We start from the raw sequence: 22,175 nt of genomic DNA on the forward strand, positions 1-22,175 counted from the left end.
ACAAGAGCAAGTTCTCTCATAGTATGAATGTAGTCCTGCTACAAATACTAGCCACAGCCTTGAAATATGGGCACAAAGGTGGAGATGAGATCTTTGAGGATACCCCAAAACAAGAGAAATACCAAAAGATATAAGGAGGTGGTTTGCAAATTTATCATTTACTGAGTTCCTTGGACTGAACTGATTTATAATCTCGCAAACACCCCAGTACTGAATCATATTGTCACATTGTTAAGCAGTTCTAGCAAGTCACAGAGCATAGGTGCTCAGTTACACCACTATACAGCAACTAACAAGCACCCACCAGTTTTGTGGGAGCCCCTGGATGGTGGCCCCACATCCTCTGCCATGCTACTCAACGTTTTCACCTTCTTCTCCATATATGCCTGTGTATGTCTGCCCATTCAGCTTAAGAGGCATAACTAGACTCTCATAGAGTACAAAGATTTAAGGAAAAAAATGGCCAAAATACAGAGCCATATCCAAACCATGCTCAGTGCAATTCAAGAGAAGGTGTGTTCAGCTACTTCGAGACACTTTGCCCTCTGTCCTTTGCTCACCCCTCCAACACCTTTCACCCCCCTACCCCCCTCAAATCTGGAGCCATTTCTCAGTAGGACTTAATAGGACCTTAAAGTAGGACTGTATGAATCCTGAGGGAACAGGTTCTCTACCTTTATATCCCTAAGAGCTGTTCGTCATCAGTCTGTTTCCATGAAATTCTGCCTTCAATTTTAGTTGCTCATGGGGACACTCTTGATGTTCTTCTGGCAATGTACATCTCTTTCAACCCCTCTTTGCCTCACATAAAAATAAGAATTTTTAACCAACGATAAAAAAGGGACAAACTAAAGCAGCCCAATGACACAATACAACCTATCTTGGGATTCTTGTTTCTGAGTCAGTGGTGACTGAGAACACTTCATTGGTAATTGGTTTCTTATCAGAAGATAGAATACAATACTATTATGGCAGACGCAATGACTAATCCAGGGCATTTGTGTGGTAGTAAACTCTGATATTTAGTGGGAAAAATAGGCTCATTTCAAAGGGATGAGGTAATGATATAATAATAATCATATAATAATAATAATAATTTACCTTTACAGAGTACCTTTCATACTGAAGGCTCCACTGACAGATTATATCTAATTATATAGGCATGGGTCAGCCCCCTCTGCAGGGGAATGTGACAGCCATTCTGCACCAGCACTGCTAAACAATGGCACTTTAGAAGAGAAGTGAAGAATAACTTCTCCAACTGAATATGAAGTAACAACATACCGTGCTGTGAATAAAGTGTAGGATATATTAGTAGATCTGTGCCTCTTCAAGCAAGAGATCCTCCTCTTCTAATTTTCCAGTTCAGGGGGAGTGCAAAGACAGGACTTTGGGTTATCTAGCTAGATTTTCTTTAGAAAAACAGGAAGTTCTAAATAAAATACAAGTTTCTTAGAGAGAAGAAAGTGAAGTAGACTTCATGTTTTGTGTTAAATTGTGCCTGCCATTGCTGGCCATGCTGGGACCTCTTCTTTTCATCAAAACCACATTGTCAGCCAGAAGGCTGCAGCCAGGATGCCCAGAGCATAAGGGGTTTGGTGTGTCTTTCCACTGGTGCAATGCCCACTCTGGATGGTCTAACACTGGCAGGATAGAATAGGGAGAAACACATGGTCTCTCTGTATAAGCATCTATGTGCCCCTGCTTCATACGCACTCTTCAGTTACCCACAGACATAATGAGCCAGATCCCCTCCTGATGAGACTGGGTGCCGCTGCAGTGAAGTCAGTGCACTCATGCACTGGATGAGGATGAGGATGCTGATATGGGGGGAAGCACTACAGTGCTCAGGGCAGCAGGGGGCAGTGTCATGTGGTGACGGCCATGACTTGGCAAGGCTGTGCTTGGAAATGGAAACCCAAGGAAATGGCAGCCTGCAGTAATTGTGCCTTCTGGCCTCTCCATACCTACGCCCCAGTTGATTCGACCGTCACTGAAGTCTATTACTAGTTTCCAGCAGAAGCCCAGATAGTGTTGGCTAAGTTAATACTAATGAACAGGACTCCCCTCTGTTTAGCAGTTGCACAAACTGTCTCTTCCCATTCATGACTACAGCGTATCCTTAGAGCAACTACAAAAATTGCTTCTGTGGAAAAACCATAACCAATATGATTTAGCTTTCTTTCAGTGTCATTTGGTAGATGGAAATAAAGCAGGGACTCCAGTACATGGAAAAACGAACTCTGCTAGGGAAGATATAGGGATCCTCTTCTATAACAAGTTTTGACTATTTCATGTTGTGCATGGTAACACTGGAGAGATGTAGCCATGGTAATCCAAGAGATATGTGAGATGTTTTTTGTGGGTGTTCGGCATAGACTTAGGACAAGCTTTGGAACACAACACATTGCGTTTGAAAGCTTGTCTAACCATAAAGTTGGTTCAATAAAAGATACCACCCACAAAATCCTTGCCTCTTACATATTATGTTTTTCTGATTGTTGTAAGGAGGTTTATGGAAAAATGTTGTGTGAATTCAAAACCAGGGGAATGTGCATAAGCAGGAAAGAGAACAAAGGATTCAGACAACCACTTCTCTATGATAAACAACTGCAGGAGCCATTTTGGTTTGAGGTCCTACCTCCCATCACTGCAGAAGATCCCGGACTGACTCACTGGGAAAGGAGGTAAGGAATTGCAGGCTTTACAAATGGAAAACCTTGGAAACTCAGACAAAGGACGTCCAAGGGAATAAAAAGTGACACTTTATCAGAATGCATATTGGGGCAGTTGTTGTGACAGTAAAGAGAAGCATGCATAGCATGTCTGCTAAGGGATGGCAAACAATGTCCAGCAAAGGGCAAGTCATATTGCCTGAAACCTGAGGAAGGTGCACTCATTACTGAGACATTACAGGGATGGGAGATACAGCTAGTCCTGTAACTATGTTATTTTACACACAGCACAAGCAAGCCTTACAAAGACCACCAACAAAAAAGAATCTGCAACAGAATCTCTGCTATTAGAACCTAATTAACAACATCATTTAATTAAGCCATCAGACACACACAAAGTGAAAAATATTTAGATCTCTAAGCTAGATTCTGGGGTACTCAAACCTCCCACTGAAATGTATTACAGTTTAATTCACACAGAGGATATGGGATCCAGCCCACAGTAGTTAAAATTTAAAATTTAATGTTTATATTGTGGTAATACCTAGAGGCCTCTATCAGGACTTGAATGTGATAGGTGATGCATGAACCTGTAGCAAAATACATTCCTCAAAACAACTTCCAGTTTTGAGCTAAGACCCTATAGATGGACTAGAATAACGAAGGAGGGTGAGTGGGATGTCAAGTTATCACTATCCCATATATGACAAGGTAGACACAAGGTATGACAAAGCACAGTGCAGTTTGCCACCTGCCTCACAGTCATTTTTCAGGTGACCTATTTAAAATGTAACAAAAAAAGCATGTTTATGTAAGTGTTAATTATACCAATGATATTACACCAATGACAAATGTAGATGATGCTAGTGATCCAGTGTGCACCTTGCCTTGATTTTTGTTCTAACTTGATTTATTGAGTAGACAACACTATGAATTCCAAAGTGGGCAGAGCAAACACTTTTGTGCACATGATGGATCTTTTCATACACTGAACCATCCAAAATGACTCAATTGCCTTTTCAATGAAGGTCATGTCTTAGGCCAGCAGGGGCCAACCTCTTTAGCAAGCATGCTACAAATTAGCTCTGCACCTGAGTATATAACTGATCCTAAGTTTATAACTGATCCCTTACCCAATTAGTCCTGAGTATATAACCGATCCATTACTCAATCTGCTTAGCTTTCTACTCCCTGCCCTGTGCTCCCTGCCTGATCTGATGCTCTGCTTTCTGCTCTCTGCCCTATCTTATACTGCGCTTCCTGTCCTTCCTTAATCTGCTGTATGCCACGTGAAAAAGGCTGCCCTTGCCCCTTGTGACACCCGTGCTGCAGGTTGGCCACATCTCTCTTACACTATTTCTTTCTTAGACCATTTCCTTGCTTGTAATCATGTCAAAGTCAGTAAGTATTTAAATCTATGTTCTTTCTGTAATGGTGCAGGTGGCTTAGATCAAGGAGGAAAGGATTTAGTATCAAGTGAAAGGAAAGGGGAGATTGCTATTGGCTTCCGCCTTTAAAATGTTTTTGATCAACCCAGCTAGCATACATAGTTGTCTATCACATGGCATATGAATGTTTTGCTTTGTTCTTTCACAAACAATGCTATCATTCTATTGTTACTTAACAGCATCATGAAGCGTAGTAGATGGCCAGCTTAATTTGAGGATCAGGACTACTCAGCTACTTTCATGAAGATGAGCAATTCAGCCACCTACCTTGGGATACTTCCAAAGTCACCGAGGTGGATCATAAGCATCACCACTTCTGCCAAAAACAGGACTAAGACAAAATACAGAAGAAATTAGAAACTCAGCTTAGACAGCTCAAGGCTCAATATAATTCTTCCACATATGATGAATTATTTGCAGTTAGTTTCTCACTTTTAGAATTGGCACATGAATAGATAGAACTCACAATGCTTTGGGCCTGAAAGAAACTGTACCGAGTGGAAAACAAAGCATGTAAATTATTCGTCCCTGGATGTGAGTAATTTGAGGGTTAGTGAATTCATACCAGCAATTTCAACACTAAACAGAATGCTGTAATATGCTCCCAGCTTTCTGCCTCTCGCTGGACCAATCACCACTTAATGACAGTGAGATTCAAGACATGCCGACTAAATCCAACCCTCCCAAATTACATCACTGAAGCCTTCAAAGTGCTCTTATTCTTTTGCCCATGTTGTGTACAGATCATCTGAAAACTCACCTCTGTAAGAAACAGGGAAAATGAAGGACTTGTGGCTGAATGAACGTTCTTAGGTGAAATGTTGCTTGTTTTCCAGCTGACTTAAAATCACTCCTTCAGAATGATGATTAAATAAATGTTTTCAATGACAACAAGATAAGAGTGACATCTTAAGCAACTTTTTGTAATAAATGTGGGTGTTCTTCTTCTTCCATACATTTCACTTGAATGAAGATAGTTTATGATCTAGGAAATTTTATGCTGGACAACAAAAATAAATCTAAATTAGCATACTTGCTTTAGTTGTGTTTGAAATCCTGATAGAATTTTTAAATAGAAAAGTTTAGATCAGGTAGGACTGAATTAGCTACATCAGCTAAATTAGCTGTGTCAGCTATTCAAACACTGCAGCCACAGTGCCTGACACTCCATTGGCCTATATCTTACAAAGACATTTACATCAGTGAAATGTAGGTGTAAAACACAAGCATTCTGATTTGCTAGGGTTATGCATCCACTTTACTTCGGCATAATTGACTGCATAAAACATGGAACAACAGAGAATCACATCGATGGTGTTAATGAACATTCATCTGAATTCTGAACAGCTGTTTGGCATGACCATATTCGTACCCCTCGTTAACTGCAATTCACAAGCTTTTGCTCACATGAGAGTTTGTTAACATGAAAGCTTAGGGATTTGCCATAGGCCATGCAAGAACAGAGAGCCCCATGCAAATGAGGGTATGCACAGTGGCTAAGTACAGACAGTCAAAAAGCCCAAGGCTGAATCGATTCAATTTTTGCAGGTTAGTTCAAGCTGCATAGATTTGACTGATAAGCAAGTGAATAGACATTTGCCTTTGATTTCAGAAAGGCAGCCACATGCCTGCAGTGGCCCAGGCCAGAAGCTAGGGGGAGCTAGAGTATGCCTCCCTGCTTGCTAGAGCAGACAGCTTGAGCCAAGACTAGCCTATCCACCCTGCCAGGGCCGAGGGGTTGCAAGGGCAGTGCAAAGCATCTTGGGATGCTGGGGGACTGTGAGTTAACTTGAATCTGGAGGGGATCTTGTACAGAAGTTCAATAAGCTGATTTAACCTAAATTAGTTATATCTGATCCTACATCCACCCAAGTTTATCTTAAACTAGTTTCAGCCATTTTGAAAGCGGTTTACATATACTGAACTTGTGTTGTGTTACAGATTTGAACCAGTTTCCAATCACTTATACTGGTTTATGTGTAATTTCTGTCCCTAGTCAATACAGAGGATAAGGAACAGACCCTCATCTGGTGCAAATTAACATAGCTCTCCAGAACCTCTGTCTTGACAGTTTACATGCTAGCGTAAGGATCATGCTCCTAATCTTCCTTACTCTCCTCTTGAGCAAGGTTCAGCCATCCAGATAGGGAGAGGAACAATACCAGGCAACTTGGAGAAGCACTCTCTTCATGAAGCATAAGGTTTTAACAACACCAAGCTTGAAATTTTCTGACATAAGTTAATCAGTAAGTACTTAGGAATAGCAAAAACATTCTGATTGATTCACAAATGGGAAAAAAAAATATTCTCCAGATTATTTATTCATAGTTAGCAATTTATCTTATTCGAATGACAACTATTGGAACATTTTCTTTGTGGAAATATTAATTATACTTTCTTCATAGCTTCTGTGTATATTAATAGAAGATGAAATATGCAATTAAGTGATCAGATACTATAGCAGCAGTATGGTAGAAATTCGTACAATAAATACAGTTATCATCTTAAAACAATGTTATGGGTTGGACATATCTGATGCCCTGCATCTAAGATGTTTTAAGAAAGAAGTAAGCTACTTTATGGACAAAACAATACCAGCCTCCACCCAAAACACAGATACAGGTCATCCTTCAAAACAAAGGCATGTATAAGATACATGTGGGTAGAGGGGTTTCACTGACTCTGGGCTTTATGAAGGTGTGCATGTCTGTGAAAGAAGCAGAGAAAGCTGAGAAAGAAGGTAACAAGGAAATACCAAACACTGACTGAGCAAAAACTGGGAGAGTGACCCCAAGATAAAGAAAGAAGGTTTGCATACTAACAGGAAAAGTCTTGAAACTGTACACAGAGATGTTGCATGGTGATTTTTGAAGTCATGCTACATTCAGGGAAACAAAGCTCCATACATTCATTGTAAATAAATAGGAATTCAAAGAAATGCCTGACTACATTTCTCCCCCTGATGGAAACAACCTACAATACTCCCAAATAAGTTACCCGGTCAGGTTAAAAAGAGCAAAAACAAAACCAATAATATTATCTAGTTTTTCTATAGCTCTTTTCATCACAGCTCACAAAATGCTTTATGAAGCATTATCCCCACCTTACAGATGATGAAACTGAGCCAAAAAGAGGCTAGCAAAAAACTATGCAATTGTCATAGAAAAAAAATTCCCATCATTTTTAAATCTTCTTATAAAATGTAATAGAGAATGATATTCCTGGAGTAGACTTTCATAGGAGGGTTAAAATAATAATGAGACATAGAGCATATGCTATTAGGTTCCATAGGTTTGGGGAGTATATTCTATAAAGCCATATTACCATTTCTATAGACACTTCATTATCTTTTTCTCTATTCGTTCTGTAGGACTTTCCCATAAGGATTTCTTCCCAAGAAAGAAAGATAAATTTCTATCACCAGTCCAACTGGAGACAAGGGGAGTTTTACAAATGCTTTTCTGTTTATTCTTTTATGGAATATTTTTGATGGTCAGATTGTTCAGTCTCCTAATTAAGTTTGGTCTGTATATTAAACAAGAACACAGGTTTCCCTTAATTTATGCGGGTTTGTTTTATGTGAATTTAGTCTTATGCAATGACCATTTTGTACCTGAAATTCATTATATGCAAGGTAAATTCACATATATGCGATCGGCATAGGACAGTCTTACGCAATCTGCATAGGTGCACTCTGCCCTTCCCCAAGCAGATAAGTTTGTGAGGGGAGGGGAAAGGTCTGTGAGCAGAGGGAAGGGGTGAGGGGAGGGGTGAGGATAGTGGAAAGGGCCGTGGAGCCAGACCCCACTCACCCACCCCTGAAGAGCCTGGTGCCACCACCGGCCCCAGCCTGCTCTCATCCAGCTGCAGGCTGCTGCCTGCCCTGCTTGCAGCCACTGGGCTGCGTGCATCAAATCTCCCAGGGCTCCGCTTCCCCTGAGGCGCTGTGCCCCAAACACCCCAGCATGGTGCAGCTACAAGCAGGCAGCGTCTGCCACTCCCAGGGCTGCAGCATGGGTAGGCAACCAAATGAGAGCAGGGTGGGGCCAGTGGCCACTGCAGGCTCAAACCTGATGCTCAGCAGCAGTACTGGGAGGGCAGGTCACGGGGAACTACAGCGAATTTTGGGGTGGCAGCAGCCCCTCTCCCATTTCTGTGGCTACCGCAAGCACTGGGAAGAGCCTGGTGCCACCACCGGCCCAAGTCTGCAGTGGCCACCAGCCCCAGCCCTGGGAGCAGTGGATGCTGCCTGCTTGCAGCTGCTGGGCTGCACCATGCCAGGGGGTTTGGGGCATGGTGCTCCAGGGGAAGTGGAGCCCCAGGGGGTTTGGGGCATGGTGCAGCCCAGCAGCTGCAGGCCGCTTGAATTGGCCACTCCCAGAGCAGCTGCAGCAGGGGCGGGCAGCTGCCTGCAGCCAGACAAGAGCAGGCTGGGGCCATTGGCTGCTGCAGCCTCAGGCTGGCAATGGCATCAGGCTCTTCAGGGGTGGGTGAGTGGGGCCTGGCCCTGAATTGGGGAGAGTGGTGAGAAGTGGGGTGAGTGGGATTGCCACCTACCCCAAGCACCATGAAGAGCCTGGTGCTGCCACTGCTTCTGCCCTGGGAATGGTAGACGCCACCTGCTTGCAGCCACTGGGCTATGCCACACCCCTCTCCCCACCCCTTCCCTAGCCCCAGCCTCACTCCCTCCCTCTCTCACTACCCTGGGAATGCATTCCTATGTGTTTCATTGCAAAGTGAGTTCACTTTATGTGAATTCAATTTATGCGCCATTCCCTGGGAATGCATCTACTGCATAAATAGAGGGAAACTTGTAGCTCTACACACTTAAGGATTTCCTTGCATACAGAAAGAGACACTGATATATAAAGGCAACTATCAAGTTTGCTATTTAAAGTCACAGAAACTGTCAGTTTTCATTCTATTAATTGTAACCATTGAAGGAAAGCAGTAAATTGTAAGCCAAAGCAAGGAAGTACAAACTCTGTTGATGCTTCACTGTAATTCCCATCTATGAAGACTAAGAATGGATCATACTTTTATTGTCCTCTAGTTAGTCATATTTTACTGAATAACAAGGTTAGCTAAAACTGATCTAATTCTCAGCTAGTGGAGGGAGTAGGTAAATGTTTCCAGTTCTGATCACAAAATACAATGGGATATAATGGAAGAGCAAAGAAGCCAAACACGTTACCCTATGACAGAAATGATTCAGTGGAAAAAAGACATAGTGTTGCTATATACCAGTTCACCACAGAGATCAGAGAAGTTTGAACTGTTGTGTTGTGCAGTGTAAATCAAATTTCCTAATCCCATGATGTCCGGTCAAGGCTGAAAAACCATTAGATCATTTTCTTCTGTTCTACCCTAACATAACCTTAGTTCTGTCACTGGCTGGATCGCAAGGTTAGGCAGCAATATAAGCAATTATTAGACCATTCCAATGGGGTTACACTGTAAACTGACTACCAGAAGACACTGTCTTCAGTTTCCTCGTAGTCCTAAAAAAGAGTAATTTTAAAAGGTTTTTAACCTAAGACACAGTTCAGCTAGCTGAGAAGTTGCAACAAACATCCTGTATCAACTTAATAACAATTTTCATTCCAATAGTATTTTTCATCTGAAGATCTTGAAGTCCTTTTTACAGAGGTGAGTGGCATTAGTCCCATTTTGCAGAAGCACAAGTTTAGGTTATCTACATGAGATACCAAGGCCATGGCATAGCCAGAGCACTCCGTCATCCAAGCCTTGGACAATGTTTTTGTTTTGTTTTTCCCAAAGTGCCAGTCACTCGGGATTTTAAGCACTGACAGAGTTTCTGCTGATGCCTGACAAATGCCATCCTGCCACAGAGCCCTAAAGGGCCATCTTATATATAATGATGTGCATTCTGATTTCAGTTGTCTATCGTAGCAAATTTAGTGCCAGGTAGAGGTGCTAAACTGACAGCTCTAGAGATATGGAGAAGACTGTAAACTGGCTTAAATTATCCTAAATCCATTAATTCCACTTGCCATCTGCAGAATACCATTCTAGCAATGGATCTTCTGTTCTGTATGGACCACCTCGCTGACTTAGAAACCACCTCCTTTTCAATGCCCAAACACCCAGCCTCTTCAAAGAGACTCTCTGGCAAGGTTACAAATATAATAGTGGATCTGTGTCACAGGTAACAACTTATCCACTAGGAATCACACTGAAACACTAATTTCAGTTTAGCTAAAGCGAGAAGCTATCTGTTCTATAAATATGGGTTCTGTAGAGCCAGCTTGTTCAGCTCTCTAGTGTCCCACCCTCTGAACGTACAAACATGAACAGTAGGGTTGTGTTTTGGCCAGGCAGGTATATGGCGCTATACACTCATCCAGGCATGCACATAATTTTGGTAATCCTCAAACTGTACCTGCACAAAACTCCATGACTAGTGGCTTTTAGGTGGCAGAGGAAGAGGAGGGGCATCCTGCTATGTTTTTACCTAGTACCCTACTGGTTAGGGCAGTCACCATGGGAGCAGGAGCCTCGGGTTCAACTTTAAGGGGATGGCTGAAGAGACAGGGTAATGCCTAACCTGTGGTCTGGTTAATAAAACACTGTGCTGGGAAGCAGAAGATGTAGGCTTAAACCCCTTCTGGGAGAGCAGGGCCTAGACTGTGGGTCTCTTGCTTCCTGGACAAGTGGTCTCATGACTAGGCTATTCACCTAAAACAGGCAATCCTTTGTCTTCCTCCCTGTTCCTTCTCCATTTTGCTGCTGGCACGTATGTGCACAGGTGTGTAGGGTGATTTGATTTCAACCTCTGATAAAATCAAACTTTTCACACATGGCCAAAAATGGCACTTAGCACTGCCATTTAGGCACATAAAGTGAAATGGGATTCTGCCCTTAGTCAAAATGTGATGATTTCAGCCAAATTTTCAATTGGTGAAAGCTGAGACAATTTTGACTTGTTTTGTTCCATCCATGTCAAATGTAATTCTGATAATGCCAAACTTAAAAAAAAATTTTTTTGACTTTATTATTTATTCTTACATTATATTAAAATATTGAATTATAGTGAACACTTTATATTATTCTGTTTGAATACCAAAAATGAAATGAATTTTTTCACTTTTTAAAGAAAATTTTCCTTTTATCAGAAAATGTGAGGTTTTTTTCTTATTTAGCATAAAACAGTTGTTAAATCCTTCAGTTTACTATAGAAAGCTTTGCGTCAATACTGCAGATAAAAGTGTATTGTGGTTTTACATTTCAGCCTCATTTTGACTGCTCCTTCTGTCCACTTAATAAATAATGTCTCTTCCTATAGCTCAGCCTGAGTTCCTTGCAGGAAATGTATTCCTGTGAGTTCTTTTTTATGGCCATGACATTTCCTCCCAAAATTTAGCTTATTGAATTCCTCTTTGATTTCCTTAGCTGACCTGGGCTTGTCAGAGGGAAACATATGGTTTAATATCCCATAGGTAACAAGAACCCTTACATAGTTGACAAAGTAATATTGACTAAGGCTGTTTTGAAATCAGATTATTTTTGAGTGCTACTTAATGTATTTTTCTTTTAACATTTCCACTCCTTTGCCCTAAAACAAATTATGACACACTAGTATCCTGTAGAATAGGGTAGTACTTGACAAGTGCTGAGCCACACAATAGGTGGGTTAGATTGTTTGAAGATTTTGCTATTTACAAATCTTGATTTGATCTCACTAGACCAACTTTTGGTCCTGATTTTAACCCAGGTACGTGGAAGAAGATCCATGTTCCACAAACTCTGTGATAGAGCTGGATCTTGTGTTTTCTCCAGAACTTTGATCTATTCCCTAGCATTTATAATATATTGGGGCATTCCTTCCCCAGCATACCCAGGATTTCCAAGGTGCTTTCTACTGAGAACAGTAGGGAAAAGATCTGATTGCATATTTCTAGTAAATAGAAAGAGCACAAGAAGTCCCACCCAGCTGAGAATGCATATCATTGCAAAACAAAGGACAAATAAAAATGTGCCAGTGTGATGTCCATTGGTTTTATGCTAGTCTATTCAATCAGAGTTGGTCTTTGGTTAACAACAGCCGGTTGCTCAAAACTCAAAACAGTGGGCTGAAAAACTTGGGGGATGTAACTGTCTTTAACATTGTTAAAAATCACAGCTGGAGAATATATACCTATGGATAGGCATTTGTGTGCTAACAGAGGAAGCTATCATCATAATCAAGTGCTAGGGAAGGGTATAGCTTCATTCAGAAAGTAATGGCTGTATCTGAACTTTATCCACATACTTTGAATACAATCTTAGAATTGTGGAATCATAGAAAGGAAGGTTGGATGGGGCCTCAGGAGGTCACATAGTTCAACCCTCTGCTCAAAGCAGGACCTTCCCCCAGCTATAACCTCCCAGTCAAGGCTTTATTTAGATGGGTCTTAAAACCTTCAGGGATAGAAATTCTCTAACATCTCTGGGTAACCTGTTCCAGTGCTTTACTCCCCTCCTCATGAGACAGTTTTTCCTAATATGTAACCTAAACTTCCCTTGCTGCAACTTGAGACCACTGCTCCTTGTTCTGTCGTCTGCCACCAGTGAAAACAGTCTAGCTCCACCCTCTTTTGAACCACCCATCAGGTAGTTGAAGGCTGCTATTAAATCCCCCCTCAGTCTTCATAGATTCATAGATCGTAAGGCCAGAAGGGACCTTGGAAGATCATCAGGTCCAGCCCCCTACACCAAGCAGGAAAGATAACTGGGCTTAGGTGATCCCAGCTAGGTGACTGTCCAGTCTCCTCCTGCAGATTTCCAGGGTAGGCGATTGCACCAGCTCCGGAGGGAGCTTATTCCACAGTCTGGACACCTTGACCATGAAGAAGTTTTTCCTAACGTTGAGCCTGAATCGATCTTTCAGGAGTTTGTGGCCAATAGTCCTGGTTTTCCCCTTGGGTGTCCTGGTGAACAGTTGCTCATTGAGCCCTTGATGTTCTCCCCTAGTGTTGTGGTAAACTGCTACCAGGTCCCCTCTCAGCCTTCTTTTCCTCAGGCTGAAGAGTCCCAGGTCCCTCAGTCTTTCCCCATATGGCTTGCTTTTTAAGTCTCTGATCATATGGGTAGCTCTTCTGTGGATTTTCTCAAGCTTGTCCATGTCCTTGTTAAAGCGTGGTGCCCAGAACAGGACGCAGTACTCTAGCTGCGGTCTCACCAGTGCTGAGTAGAGCGGAAGAATCACCTCCTTGGTTTGCTGGAGATGCACTGATTGATTTGCCCTACTGGCTGCAGCATCGCACTGCCAGCTCATATTCATACTGTGGTCTATTGTTACCCCCAGGTCCCTTTCATTTGTGGTGCTAGTCAGTTTGGTCCTCTTCTCCAGACTAAATAACCCCAGTCCCCTCAGCCTCTTCTCAGAAGTCATGTGCCCCAGCCCCTGAGCCATTTTTGTTGACTTCCACTGAACTCTCCAATTTGTCTACATCCTTTCTGTGTTGGGGGGGAGAGGTGGGCTGAAAACTGAACACAGCAGTAGCCCCAGATGTGGCCCCACCAGTACCAAATAGAAGGGAAGAATCACTTTTCTCGATCTGCTGGCAATACTCCTACTAATGCAGCCTTGTATGCCATTAGCTTACTTTGCAACAAAGGCACACTGTTGGCTCATTGTCCAACTGTAACCCCAAAGTCCATTTCTGCAGAGCAGCTTATGCTGGTGTAGGCGATTGTTGTGTCCTAAGTGCAGGACTTCGTACTTGTCCTTACTGAACTTAATGAGATTGCTTTCAGTCTAGTCTTCTAATTTTTTAAGGTGTCTCTGAGTCCTAGCCCAACCCACCAGCCTATCCACTACTCCCTGCTCCCTCCCACCAGCTAGGTGTTATCTGCAGACTTGCTGTGGTGCACTCCATCCCACCTTCCAGGTCATTGATGAAGATATGGTACCAAACCAGCCCTGGACCAAGGCCTGGGACACTCCACTTGATACCAGCTGCCAACTAGACATCAAGCCATTGATTACTACCCTCTGAGCACAATGATCCAGCCAGTTTTCTATCTACCTTATGGTCCATTCATCTAACCCTCACTTCCTTAGCTTACTTGAAAGAATGTGGGAGACCATATCAAAAGCCTTGCTAAAGTCAAGATATATCACATCCACTGCTCTTCCTGCATCCACAGAGGCAAGTTATCTCATTGAAGGCAATTGGGTTGGTCAAGTAGGACTTGCCCTTGGTGAATTCATGCTGACTGCTCCTAATTATCTTCTTTTCCTCCAAGTGCTTAGAAATGTATTCCTTGAGGACCTGCTCTATGATTTTTCCAGGGACTGAGGTCTGTAGTTCCCTGAATCCTCTTTCTTCCTTTTCTTAAAGATGGGCACTATATTTTCCCTTCTCCAATCATCCAGGACCTCTCTCAATTGCCACAAGTTTTAAAAGATAATGACCAGCAGCTCTGCAATCACATCAGCTAATTCCCTCAACACTCTTCCCAGTGCATCACATCCATGGACCCCATGGACAGCCATGTCCAGCTTTTCTAAATAGTCTCTAACCTGTTCTTTCACCACTGTTGGCTGCTCACCTTCTTCCCAAATTGTGCTGCCCGGTGCAGTAGTCTGAGAGCTGATCCTTCCTGTGAAGACTGAGGTAAGAAAGTCAATAAACACTTCAGCCTTGTCCACACCATCTGTCACTAGGTTGACGCTCTCATTCAGTAAGAAACCCACACTTTCCTTGATCTTCCTTTTGCTGCTGATATACTTGTAAGAACCCTTCTTGTTACCCTTCATGCTCCTTGCTAGCTCAACTCTGCGCTTTGGCCTTTCTGATCTCATCCCTGCATGCCTGAGCAATGCTTTTATACTCCTTCCTAATCATTTGTCCAAGTTTCCACTTTTGTAAGCTTCCTTTTTGTGTTTTAGCTCATTAAAGAGTTCCCTAGTAAGCCAAGCTGGTCTTCTGCCATACTTGCTACTCTTCCTGCACGTCAGGATGTTTCGTTCCTGCACCCTCAGGAAGGTTTCTTTAAAATACAACCAGCTATCCTGGACATCTTTCCCTCTCTGACTGGCCTCCCTGGTGATACTGCCCATCAGTTCCCTGATCAACTCAAAGTCTGTTTTTCTGAAGTCCAGGGTCCTTACTCTGCTGATCTCCATCCTTCCATTCCTCAGGATCCTGAATTCAATCATATCATGGTTGCTACTGCCCATCCACTTTTACAATTTCCACGAAGTCTTCTCTATTTATGAAGTCTTCTCCTCCCTCACTTAGTAAGTGGTTCTTTTTATGCAACATGCCTTTGGGAGGCTGAAGAGGAAGATGGCAGGGAGACTATGGGAGAGTGATCAACTCTCGCCCTGTAAGGTTTTCTTAATTCCCCAAGGATAACTGCTGATTTCCTACCTTCTTTTCAACTCCTTCAGGTGCTTCTGTGGTTCATTCCACCTCCTAGGTTATTAAGGCATTGTCCATAAGCTCCCAAATACCACTTAAGTTGATATTCTGATATGCCTGAAATCCAATGATGAAGGCAAACATGAAGATAAGAGAGGTGTTGCAGCAGGTCATCCAGAACAATCTGTTCTGGAAGGTCAAATAATGACAACAGATAGAGTCTGATAACAACAGGCTTGATACTTCCTATTTCAAAGCTCTCAATGTGCACATTTTAAGATCTATAAGACTTGATAAGCCTATTGGAGTATGTGGATGGATGGATTTGGCATGAGGGAGATGGTCTGAGGGGAAGGAATACCATTTCAGCCATCTGAAAACAGACTTGTCTCCAAACTGGAAGGAACTGGCACTCCAGAGGGGGTAAAGACAATTGGAGCTAGGACAAAGAGAAGTGCCAGGATTATAAAATAGTTAAGGAGTACTTTTCAGTCATGAAATAGCAGAAAGAGAAGTGCTGCTTCAGTAGGAGGTCAAATGGGAAAGGTTAGGGATCTGGGCTGGTAGGGTTGAACCACAATAGACAGTAAACTAGTTCCTTCAGTCCCACCAGCAGAGGGTCAGTGTGGCAGAATCTGCATAATAGGAGGCCCTACCTTTGTGAAATTTATGAAAAGATCAAGTGAATATCTTGCCAAACATGAGTCTCTGATACATTGCTTTAAGGGTATGAAGAGCCTATGGCCTATGGTCAGTCACATTATTTCCCATGCTTTGGAATATCTAGCTACTGCTGGAAGCAGACTGTGCTCTGCAAGAAGTAGCAAGAGAGTTGATTCGATGTTTGGGTCTGTAACCCACTCTAGGGTAGCCAAAAGTTAGCATTTGGTACTAACCAATTAGAAAAGAGTGGAAACTTCACACCCCAAACATAAATTATATCAGTTGGTTTCCTACTTCAAATTTGTTTCATGACTCAATAATTTAGAAAAAAAAATGCATTGCAAAAATATTTCTCATTTTTTTTAGCATTGTATTACCCATGCACACTAACAAACTGATTGGAACCAAAATTTGTTCTTTACTGAAAATTGCTATCTCCTTCATCACATGGTTTGCTATTTTAGCATTGCTAGAATAGAATTTAAGGTTGTTTGGGTATTTTTTTAATGGACCTGGGGCTAGTCTCTGATGCCTTTCATCAAAATGAATGACTGCTGGCTTATTGAAGAATGGAAAGGATGATCTTAAGAGGATGATCAATTTATGCTTGATCATGATTTTATTCAGACTGGTGTTAATCAGGAAGAAGTCCATCATACTCAGAGTTACACCAGCTTTCAACCAGTGCAACGAAAAAAAAGACGGCATCCTTGTTTCCAATGGGAGCTGCTCTGTAAGTGTGAGTCTGGTTACATTTTGTGGATGTCATTAGGCCAATCACAGTAAGGGCTACCATTCTCAAAATTTTTTTTTTACTTGTTAGCCTCCAGCAAAAAAGTGGGTTAAGATCTCCTTCCTTTCCCCCCTTGAATTTCAGTAGAACCATTACTGCCACTTTTTATATATTCTTTCTAATTTTTACTTTAAAATGTATTGAATGTGCTGGTGAAAATACATCCTATTTTGGAGAAAACAGTCTGACAAGATTACACGCTGACATTCACCATGTAAAGATGTAAACTTTTTGAGTGGAAAAATGAATATGGTGTATGCACACAAAACAGGACATTCTACAGAAATGAGGAGTTATTTTACTATGGAAAGCAAAGTGGTAAATGTAGAAAATTATGATGGATTAGTAAATCTAATAAACAGTGAACAATGTTACGACTCACCCTGTTCTCACACAGGGGTTATCTCATTACTTTAACTAGAGTTAATCTTGATTAGCAGCGGTGTAAATGGATTCTGAATTCAACCTTTTGTGTCAATGCAATCACAATCTGTAGAAATCACTAGTCACCTGCTCAGAACTTGTACTTATGGGCAAATGAGACAGATTTAGGAAGTTAGGAATATACACTAAAATATTTTTTAACTGAGCACAGAATTGGAGACAATTTTAAAGAGCTTGTGAAATATATAACATTAACGAGCTGGTTCTCCATTGGTTTGCATCTTTATCAAATCATTTTTTTACCAGCATTTCATGGATATAAGCACTTCCAAATAAGACTTCTCTAACATAGGTGGTATTTTTTACATTCTCTCTTTGTGCTTGTTTTGTACTGACAGGGCAAAGTCCTGTTGGCTGGTTGTGCTACATACTCCTTGGTAATGATGCCATGAGATGCTGCTACACGTGAAATAAAACATTTCCTGCCTCAAAACAGGGAACATTTCTTACATAGCAGGAAGAGCTCAGTTCATCTATCTGTATCCTGCACCGACTCAATCCTGCAATAAAACATAAAATGGCAGGTGGGTGCTGCAAACCCCATTTAAAAGATTATTAAATCTAAATGAATTTTATTTTGTATTTAAGTATGTGAACCTGAAACTGCAACATGGAGCTACTGAATGCAAACTGATGAATAAAACCAGAGCAGGATGTCACAAACAATCATGTTTACTGTCTAATCTTTCAGAAGATGAGTAGACATTTTCTCTCTCAAAGGGCTTAAGTGGTACAATGGTTTATTCTACTTGCCCTTTGCTTTCAAAAGTAGAGACAGATTCGGCATAATATTGCAAGTAACAGCTGTTTCATGTTCATAATTGATTTTGAGTGGTCATTTATCAGCATTTAAATCACCAGAAATTCAGCAACATTGGAAGACACTCCTAGGGAAATTCCTGGACTGGATGAGTAGGAATGTTGCTGACCTGGACTAAATTAGATTGCAATCAGATTTTTATTCCTCCTGCAAAAGCACAGAAACTAGTGTAAAAGAACAGAACAAAAAATCATCCAGCAAACAAACACAAACCCTGACCTTGGTATCCTAGGCAGCAGAAGTTGGAGCAGCTTTTTACTACTATTTATGACAGCTGTTTATAAGGTCATCCAATCCCAAGTTAGCTTGGCACATGTAGGTGGATAGGAAAACAGTGTTAGATCCACAAAAGATTAATGTGGAGAGTTTCCTGCCCAATTTGTTCTCTTAACTCTCTACCCCAAGTAGCTGATACAGAGATTACTGACACTGCCGAATGCCCTTACAAGTTGCCCTCTAATTTTGCTGATATTAGAATATTTTCACACATGGTAAGTAGGAAAGCAGCTAATAAGTCAGTTTCCATTATGCAGCCCATGTTTTGTAAGCAATCGGGAGACAAGATGGCTGGAGAGAAGGGACAGAATGTACTAAATACAGGAAAGTATAACTCAGACTTTGCCAGCTCAGCCTTCTGGAAATGTCTTGGCCTAAAGTTAGGCACTTAAATAGCTGACTAATAAGGAATTAATAATACATAACATTGGGTACTCAGTTTGAAAACATTGGCCTTACTTGTGAAAAAGGCCACACATTCAGATTTAGCATGTAGATTAGCACATATTAGTATTATGCTGCTTATCTTTACAGCTTTCATTCCTGTAAGTGTTTATCTGATATCAGCTTTTTTTGCATATAGCTAGTAATGATAGAAAGATAATCAGTTAATCTCACAGAAAATAGCTCAGTAATATACATTCCTGATTTATTAACATTTCATCATCTGTGCACAGACTGAATCATTCCAATTCAAAATTGTGCTGAGGAACAACTGAGGTTAATCTGGGGGTTACAGTAGACAATGAGCTGAATACCAACCAGCCAACCGTGTGCCCTTGCTGCAAAAAGGGCTAACTGCCTAATTGGCTGCATCAGTCGGAGCATTGCCAGCAGATCAAGGGAAGTGATTCTTCCCTTCTATTAGGCACCGGTGAGGCCACATCTGGAGTACTGTGTCCAGTTTTGGGCCTCCCACTACAGAAAGGATGTGGACAAATTGGAGAGAGTCCAGCAGAGGGCAATGAAAATGGTTAGTGGGCTGGGGCACATGACCAGAGCTGGCCTTAGGGGTGGGAGGCATGGGCGATTACTGCCCAGGGTGCCGTGGCTGGGCAGGTACCATACATATACACCACACATGCCAGTGAGAAGCCATCAGGAGACTTTGCTGGCAACTAATCCCAATGGGCCCTGGCCATTCCCAGACACAATTGGAGCTAGCCGGCTGGGGCAGTAGGATAAAAAGTCCCCAGGCAGCAGCAGTGGTGGGTGCTGCCAGGGAGCATGATCCATAGATTCATAGATTCTAGGGTCAGAAGGGACCTCAGTGGGCCTTCTAATCCAACCCCCTGCCCATGACAGGCAGGAAAAGGGTCACCAAACCTGGGATCATGTGATCCCAGCCAGGTACCTGTCCAGTCTCTTCATGAAGACCCTCAAGGATGGGGCAAGCACTACCACTTGGAAGTCCATTCCAGATCCTGGTAACCCTGACCGTGAAGAACTTTTTCCTAGTGTCCAGTCTAAACCTACTCTCCAACAGCTTATGGCCATTGTTCCTAGTTGTTCCAGGGGGTGCTGTGGTGAACAGATCATCACCTGCTTTATACTGCTCTCCCCTTATGAATTTGTACGCTGCCACAAGGTCCCCTCTCAGCCTTCTCTTGGAGAAGCTGAAGAGGTTAAGGTCCCTTAGCCTTTCCTCGTAGGGCCTTCCCTGCAGGCCTCCGATCAGATGAGTGGTTCTTCTTTGGACCCACTCCAGGTTGTTCGCATCCCACTTGAACTGTGGCATCCAGAACTGGACACAGTACTCCAGCTGTGGCCTGATCAGTGCTACGTAGAGAGGGAGTATCACCTCCATAGACATGTTTGTGAAGTACCTATGGTTGCACGACAAGGTGCAAGGCTTTGCTGACCACTTCATCACATTGACGACTCATGTTCATCCTGGAGTCAACAGTGACTCCAAGATCTCTTTCTGCCTCAAGGTTACTGAGAAGGTCATCCCCTAGCCTATAGGTATGATGGCAGTTTTTTCTCCCTTGATGTAGCACCTTGCACTTGTCCTTATTGAATTGCATCCTGTTGCTCTCTGCTCACTTCCCCAGACTGTTGAGGTCAGCCTCGATCTGGTTCCTCCTCTTCACAGTGTTAGCTTCACCCCATATTTTTGTGTCATCCATGAATTTAGACAAGGTGCTTCTCACCCCGTTGTCCAGATCACTGATGAAGATGTTGAACAGCACCAGCCCCAGATCTGAGCCCTGAGGGACTCCACTGCACATCTCTTTCCCAGTTGACACTGACCCATCCACCACCACCCTCTGAGTGCAACCCCTGAGCCAGTTTGCTACCCAGTCTACTGTATAATCATCCAAGGCAAATCTCCTCAGTTTATTTATAAGGATGGTATGGAATACCATGTCATAGGCCTTCTTGAAGTCCAGATATATAACATCCACCTCGACTCCTGCATCTAAACAATTGGTGGCCTTGTCGTAAAAAGAAACTAGGTTAGTCAGGCAGGACCTGCCTGCTATAAACTCATGTTGGTTACCCTCCACATCACATTAGTCAGCGGGCTCCCACAAATATTTCCCTTGATAATTTTTTCAAGGGTTTTCCCTGGGATAGAGGTATGGCTGACTGGTCTATAGTTCCCTGGATCCTCCTTCCTCCCCTTCTTAAAGATTGGGACCACATTGGCCCTCTTCCAATCCGCTGGGACCTGACCCGAGCACCATGAGTGCTGATATATCCTTGCTAGTGGTTCAGCTATGACACTCACTAATTCCTTCATTACCTGTGGGTGGAGTCCTTCCAGTCCCGCTGATTTGAACACATCCAGTCCCTCCAAGTGTTCTTTTACCATTTCGACGCTGACCATTGGTCGGTTGATGTTCCCCTTGTTGGTGTCTGTGATACATATTGAGGGTTCATCTAGATTTCTATTATAGGCAGCGAGGAAGGCACCAAGGGCCAGGACAAGATGGCACTGCCCAGTGAGAAGGCAGCATGACTGGGAGGCCCCAGCTTGCACGCCAAGGGCTTGGCCATCATTGACCTCCTGGGGCTGGAGGTTGAGCCGCTGTGCCCCTCTGAACCACCACTGTCACTGCCAAGGGTGAGCGCAAGGGCATGGGTGTCTGAGCAGCAGTGCCCTGCTGCTAGAGCTGAGCTTCTGGTGTGGGTGGCCCTGTCTTTCCTGCCACCCCATGCCAAGCCTCTGCCACTCGTCAGCCCTGCAGCCTGGCACCAACCTAGCATCTTGGGTGAGCTGATACGCGCTGCTCCATGATGGCCCATGGGGTTCCCTGCCACCCATAGCTTCTGGGGCACATGTGACACTCAGGCATGCACCCCCCACACCCACAAACCTCATCCCCCCCACACACATCCCTGCCTCCTCACCCCCTCTCGCACACACCCCACGTAGACATCCCACACACAGAGCACTAGTGACTTGGGGTGGTGCTGAGGGGGGCAACAGAGAGTGCCAAAACACAAGTTAGCCCAAGGCACCATTTTCTCTAAGGCTGACTCTACATACGAGTTCTGAGGACAGACTGAAGGAACTGGGCTTTACAGGTACTCCTCACTTAACGACCTACCTGTTTAACAACCACGCGGACTTACGACCAGCTCTCCGAGCAGTCGGTATTGTACGAAACGTATTGTGGAAACGGCAGCGCGGCGTCTCAAGCCAAGGCACGCAGTATCAAGGGGTGGCTCCTCGCT

Source organism: Alligator mississippiensis, chromosome 1 (genome assembly GCF_030867095.1).
Source record: "Alligator mississippiensis isolate rAllMis1 chromosome 1, rAllMis1, whole genome shotgun sequence".
Classification (NCBI taxonomy): domain Eukaryota; kingdom Metazoa; phylum Chordata; order Crocodylia; family Alligatoridae; genus Alligator; species Alligator mississippiensis.